Source organism: Pygocentrus nattereri, chromosome 10, assembly GCF_015220715.1.
Source record: "Pygocentrus nattereri isolate fPygNat1 chromosome 10, fPygNat1.pri, whole genome shotgun sequence".
NCBI lineage: Eukaryota > Metazoa > Chordata > Actinopteri > Characiformes > Serrasalmidae > Pygocentrus > Pygocentrus nattereri.
Genome location: NC_051220.1, coordinates 41,900,219 through 41,906,684, shown reverse-complemented (window position 1 = coordinate 41,906,684; position 6,466 = coordinate 41,900,219). Strand labels below are relative to the sequence as shown.

General features: G+C 44.6%; 1 pseudogene; it reads left to right on the top strand.

The window, feature by feature from the left end:
* Positions 1 to 628: 628 nt before the first annotated feature.
* Positions 629 to 6,466, top strand: part of LOC119264179 — a 58,634-nt pseudogene continuing 52,796 nt past the window's right edge.

Here is a 6,466-nt window from a genome sequence, read left to right as displayed (position 1 = left end):
CCTGTATCTACTAGGCTCAATGTTGTAGAAAACACATTATAACTAGCTTCCATTTAAACGTGGGTACAGCTGGCATCCACCTGCCACCCGGTCCTGATCTCGTCCGGCTCGAAACGCCCTAAACTGCATGAGGACAGAATGACACCAGCTATTTTAAGGAACAAACAACAAAAGAGGAGAGGAAAAAACTAGGCCTACAGCTTTTGCCATCTGGTCAGGACAAACGATGCGATGTGCACCCTCCTCACCCGCTCTTCATCACTCAGAGCTCCTCTGTGAGAACTGAAAAGTCCTAAAAGTCCAAGAAACAAAGCGGGTTCTACATCTGGCCAGCTGGAGAACGCACGACCTCAATATGTCTCAATGAGCAGACGACAGGTAATGAGGAGAAAAGACCCCGAGACGTGGCTGTCATTACCTGCACACAGCCTGGGTCCTATATTCACACTGCAGCAGCCCACATGAATATTTCAGCATATTTATATTGAGGCCCTGTGTTTCACTTTCCCTGTATGTTCCTGTTTTCTCTCACGGTGTTTGATAGAATTCATTTCTACACGACCACTGATGTAAATCTTTCATCTGGCCACAGAAGAGACCCAGGAGACTGGGGTTTGTAGAAATAACGATGGTTTATTTGAAGACCAAGCGCTCAGTCCAGCCTCACCCCAGTCTGAAGGCCAGTTTTTGGACCCAGGGCTTTACTCGAGATCTCCCCACCCACAAGTCAGAGAGTGGATGCTCTCAGATGTGAATCCTGTCATAAAGAGTCTGTGTTCTCAGGGACTCCTATTGCATCCTATTGTAAATAACTTAGTCTCGTAAACTGAGTGTTCTGTTCCAGGACGGCCTAATAAAGCAATAAGCCATGAGAGGCCGAGGGTTATTGCAACTTTATCACAGGGATGGGTGCTCATGGCGCAAAGTGGAGTGCCTAAAACTCCCTTCCCTGTGATAAAATCGCAGTAACCCACTGCCTAGAGCGGCTTATTGTTTTTATAAAACAGTGGCCAACATAAAATATACGAAAATGCACAGTAAGTTATTATTAATTATAATTGACCTAAAATATTCCGCCAAGAAATGTAGCTCCTTTAGAGTATGGTACTGTTGCTAAGCAACCATTGAGTGCTGAATGAGGAGGAGAACATTTGGTCGCAAATCTCTGTAAACGGCACACATTTCAGGATTTTTAAAACCTTTTTCGTGAACAGTGAACAGATAATAACACAGCAATGTTTAATGCAAAAGCTTTCAGTTTATGAGCACTTTTTGGTACCAAATCAGCGCCGCGAGTCTTCTGCCCGTCTGACGACGCCACTTTTCTCACACTGGGGCTGAATCTCAAATGGCTCCCTGCTCCCTACGTAGTGGGAGTTTAAATACTGGATCCTGCAGCCCAGCAGAGCAAAATATCACTAAAAATGGCAATTTGGGATTCATCCACATTCAGACCCAACAAGCAGTCCACAGTTTGACAGCAGACGCTCGAATTTCTAAGCTTAGGCCCAAGTCCTATTTCACCCCTCGCCCCTACCACTTAACCCTCAGTCCTCCGTTTCACGTCTAGGGGTGGGGTGTCCCGATTCTTGCTGAGATAGAGGGGTGGGGCGAAGTGTTGGGGCTACATGACCCTCCAAACGGAGGTTTTTCAGAGTCTCGCACCAAACAGAGAGAAAAAAAAACAGCGAGACGGAGAACAAGAGACCAGAGAATCCACAAATGTGAGAATTTTCTTCGTTAAAAAATTATAATAACGCCTCTTTTATCTCAGTTTAATGTGGTTTTGATGTATTATGGTCTTTTTCTTCATAACAAGCATAAAAAGTCATTTATAGCAGGCTAATGTCTCGGTAGCCAGCTGGCTAACTTTCCCGTTCCACCTTAAATAGTCCAGCAGTTCTGACGCCTGAAGCGCCAGAATGTAACTGCGGCTCCATTTAAGGTGGAACGGGAAAATTCAAACAAGGATCTGGAGAATCTCTGACTTCAGCTTCACATCACTGAAGAATTAGGGGGGGTGATAATAAATAACTGCCCCCCTCTTTGAAGGCGTATGATCCCTAAATGTAACTAAAGCCCAGCAGTGAGGAGCTGAACGTTCCCCTCCTCTGCTGTCCCTGCAGACGGGCAGGGTCGCCTACAGAGCGGCGCTGGTAGCTGTTAATGAAGTGATGCTCTTTTATTTGAGGGTAGGGGTAAAAATGAGAAATGGGACTGGGCCTAAGTTTAAATTATGCTGCAGTCAAAAGCTGAGCTAGTAGCCAAAGAGTCAGAGTATATATGGCATGGAATGGTTCTATATAGAACCTATATATATATATATATATATATATATAGAACCATTGCATGCTTAAATGGTTCTGTGCATGGTGAATTACAACAGTGAACACTAAAAGAACCCTTTGCTTGATTAAAGGGTTCATTGCATTGCAAAAGCGTTCTTCAGATTGTTGGAGAATCGGTTGTCTATTGTTCTATATAGAACCTCTTTGAAGAGGGCTCTATATTGTACTAAAAAGGGTTCTTCTATTGCTATGATGTCAAGATTGTTACAATAGAAAAACCAATTTTGGTGCAAAATAGAACCCTTTTCAAAGAGGTTTAATGTAGATTTTAGTGAAGGCAATGTTTATATTTAGAACCATGAGTTCTATATAGAACCATTTCATGGTATCCATGGTGAATGATTCTTGGGATTGATGGAGAATGTGTTGTATATGATTCTGTGTAGAACCTTTTTTTGAATATGGTTCTATATAGCACCAAAAATGGTTCTGCTATTGTTACAATGTCAAGCTTTAAACATAGTAGAACATTTTTGAGCCCCATAGACTTCACCATAAAAAGAACCATGAAATGGTTCTATGTAGAACTCAGGGTTCTAAATAAAAATTAGTTTATACTTTATTAAGTTTCATACAACAGTCAGTTCCGGCCACGCGAGCTGATTGGTTGAGAAGGTTCTAACGGTGCTGTTATTTCACCATAACATCACGTTTTCTTCACAAACACTGTATCACTCCGCTGAGATGCCGTTGCTAAGCAACGACTCTGACAGCTGTAGGAGGCGCTCGAGCCATCTGAACGTTTTAACTTCTAACTTTGCCACAAACAGAAAACGGACGCTGTTAAGACCACATCTGACCGACAGCCGATTTGGTCCGACTCTGAAGACGAGACGACACTAAATTCCCAAACTGTCATCACCACTGAGCAGCTTTTCAGTCGGCAGCTGTGACAGAAGAGCAGCTGAACAACCTGGAATCAGCCAGAAATGAACCCAACACCATTCGCCAAACTAAACGGGCTGTAAGAAGCTTTACAGACCGGCTGGAACAAAACAACATTAATACTGATCTGGACAAACTGACCAAACTGAGCTGAACCTGATATTGGGTCAGTTTTACGGCTCAGTCTGATTTGGTCCGACTCTGAAGATCAGACACGTTTGGTGAATGGTGTTGGGTTCATTTCTGGCTGATTCCAGGTTGTTCAGCTGTTCTTCTGTCACAGCTGCCGACTGAAAAGCTGCTCAGTGGTGACGACAGTTTGGGAATTTAGTGTAAGGAGCTGGAGAACGAACTGCCGGCTGAGCAGCGAGTGGGCGGAGCTCGTTACTCTGACGTAGCAACGAGCTGCTCGTTAAGGAGCTGTAATTAGGAGGAAGGAGCTGAACATTAAAACATATTAAAGCCGCGTTCACGGCCAGTTTATTCATTTCTTACTGTATTTATTTAGCTGCTGTATTAAAGCAGTAGAGCACTCGAGGAGTGAGTTATCACCAATAACATCACGGCTGTAGATCATCACTTCCAAAATATCTTCTGGAAGAACGGCACTCCGTCCCTCCAGTGCAGATGTAGAACCTGTGCCAATGAGCCCTGGAGCTGTTCTGGTCTTCCAACATCTTACTTTATGCCGTTTTTCATTCATTTGTCAACTGTCTGTACATCATTCCTGCATATTCATTTGAGAGGATAATGTAATTCACATCACAGCTAATTTCGGCACACTCGCTCGCTCTCTGAGGGTCACTCCATAATGGAGATGGAATAAGTGGACCCTTTTGACTCCATGTTTAACCACTCTTCACCGAGTGTCAATCAATTGGCTTCAGCCCACAATTTGCTCAGCTGTAATTATTCTGTCTCCTGCAGCGGAACCATCACAGCACATAAAAGTTTACACAATAAAATCTTCAACCTCGCCGCTGCACAGCCACGTCCCTCGGGGAGAATAACAAGGCAATTAATTACACAATAGAACACATGACGGCTTATTTAACGTAAAAACGAGGACGTTCTGAATTCAAGCTCTTAAGAGTTTGTGTGGAGGTGTGGCAGATCCAGTCTTCAGAGTCTTCACCGGTTGCCCATTTCATTCTGTATTCAGTACAAAGTTCTTCTTATAAAATATAAAGCTCTGCACAGCCTGGTTCCACAATACTTCACAAAAGTTCTATCTATATGTCCCATCCCGCACTTTGAGATCGCAAAATCTAGGCCTCCTTCATGTTCCTAGATTTAAATGGACTTCTATGGGTGGTCGATCATTTAATGTAGTAGCTCCTGTAAGGGTTCAGCCTGCACCGCCTACTGCCAGCAGAGGGCGTCAGCAGCAAAGCCCCCAGCCTGCGCCACCTGCTGCCAGCAGAGGGCGTCAGCAGCAAAGCCCCCAGCCTGCGCCACCTGCTGCCAGCAGAGGGCGTCGGCAGCAAAGCCCCCAGCCTGCGCCACCTGCTGCCAGCAGAGGGCGTCAGCAGCAAAGCCCCCAGCCTGCGCCACCTGCTGCCAGCAGAGGGCGTCAGCAGCAAAGCCCCCAGCCTGCGCCACCTGCTGCCAGCAGAGGGCGACGGCGGCAAGGTGCCATCAATCAATTAAGACTAGGTGCTGGCCAACACCAATGTTTGTAGAGGTGTGACCGGCACGGTGCTTAGTCTTCAGAAAGAAAAGAAAAGAAACCTGCCCCCAAACCAAAAAAGAAAAATAAAGGAGGGCCGAGAAAAAACATACCTAAAAAAAAAAAAAAACAACACCAACAAAAACGGAGTAACTGCCCCCAAATTACTCACAACAAAACGCCCAAAAATCCAAGCCATACCAAAGGTGTTTGCGAAAGGAGCAAACACAAGAAGGAAAGTCTGCCAACCGGCATAATTACGGTGGCAGCGTCCCCTTTGTTTGCCCTTCGCTTCCGTGCCTTTTCCCGCCTTCCTCAAGGTGCCTTGACCGTCACCACTTGCACACTCTAGTGGCACAGCGGTAGCGTCGTGGACCATCGACCATAACAGCGACGGTCCAAACCTCAGTCTGGGCGCCTCATTGGTCGAAACGGCGACTGTATGTTCTGCTGCCCCTTATTTCCCGTTCGTTTTTGTTGGGCTTCATTTCTGTGCTTGGGTCCACCTCCCAGCCATCCTGTAACACTCCCAAGTTATGGAATACTCTCCCCCAGGCTATTCAGGATACACCCTCTCCGTCTTCATTCGGATCTCCGTTAAAGACGGACTTGTTTTCACTGTGTTTTCGTTGTTCCGTTTATACGTGAATGTTTACCTGTGATGTCCTTTTCTTTAACGTGTTGATGTTCTTTGATTGTAAAAGCGTCCTTGAGCAGGAAAAAGTGCCATATTAATAAAAGAGATGATGATGATGATGATGATGATGATGATGATGATGATGATGATGATGATGATGAAAGCCAGCTCTCCTAAACACCCCACTCTTAAAAATGATGGTTCTGCAAAAGTCCTTCGGTGGTTCTATATAGAACCATGAACACTCAACAAAACCTTTGCATGATTTAACGGTTCTTCATACAGTGGAATGGTTCTTCAGATTGATGGAGAATGTGTTCCATACGGTTCTACACAGCACCAAAAAGGGTTGCTGTGGTGTCACGCTTGTAACAATAGAAGAACCATTTTTGGTGCTACATACCAAACAATGATTCTATATATAGAGTTATAAATACTCAGAGAACTACAACACTTTCTCCATCAGTCCGCTTTGAGAAGGGTTCTATCGCTATAATGTTAAGCTTAGAAGAACCCTATTTGGTGCTATATGGAATCCTTTACAAACAGGTTCTATACATTATATTTTTACAGTGCACCAACTTGTTAATCCAAATATGAGGTATGATGTTCTGTGCTCTATTAGCATCGTGGTAGAACGTTCTTTAATTGAGTACGAAGGCTCACACACCCCGCCTCGCCTCGCCTCCAGGCTTTTACTCTACTGCTCTGTTTTAAATCATTCGGTTATGAAAAGGAACAAATACCAACTTTTCACCTGGAGGAACTTCGCAATTGGACCTTAAGGCCACTGTAGTGCCTTTGAGGGAACATTTACACTGTAGGTAACATGAGCGTTTATTTCTAACAGTCCGGCTTCCATTTCTCAAAGAAATCTGCAGAGACGCCTCCAAAGTTCAGCCGTACACTGTCAGAAATGAAGGTACC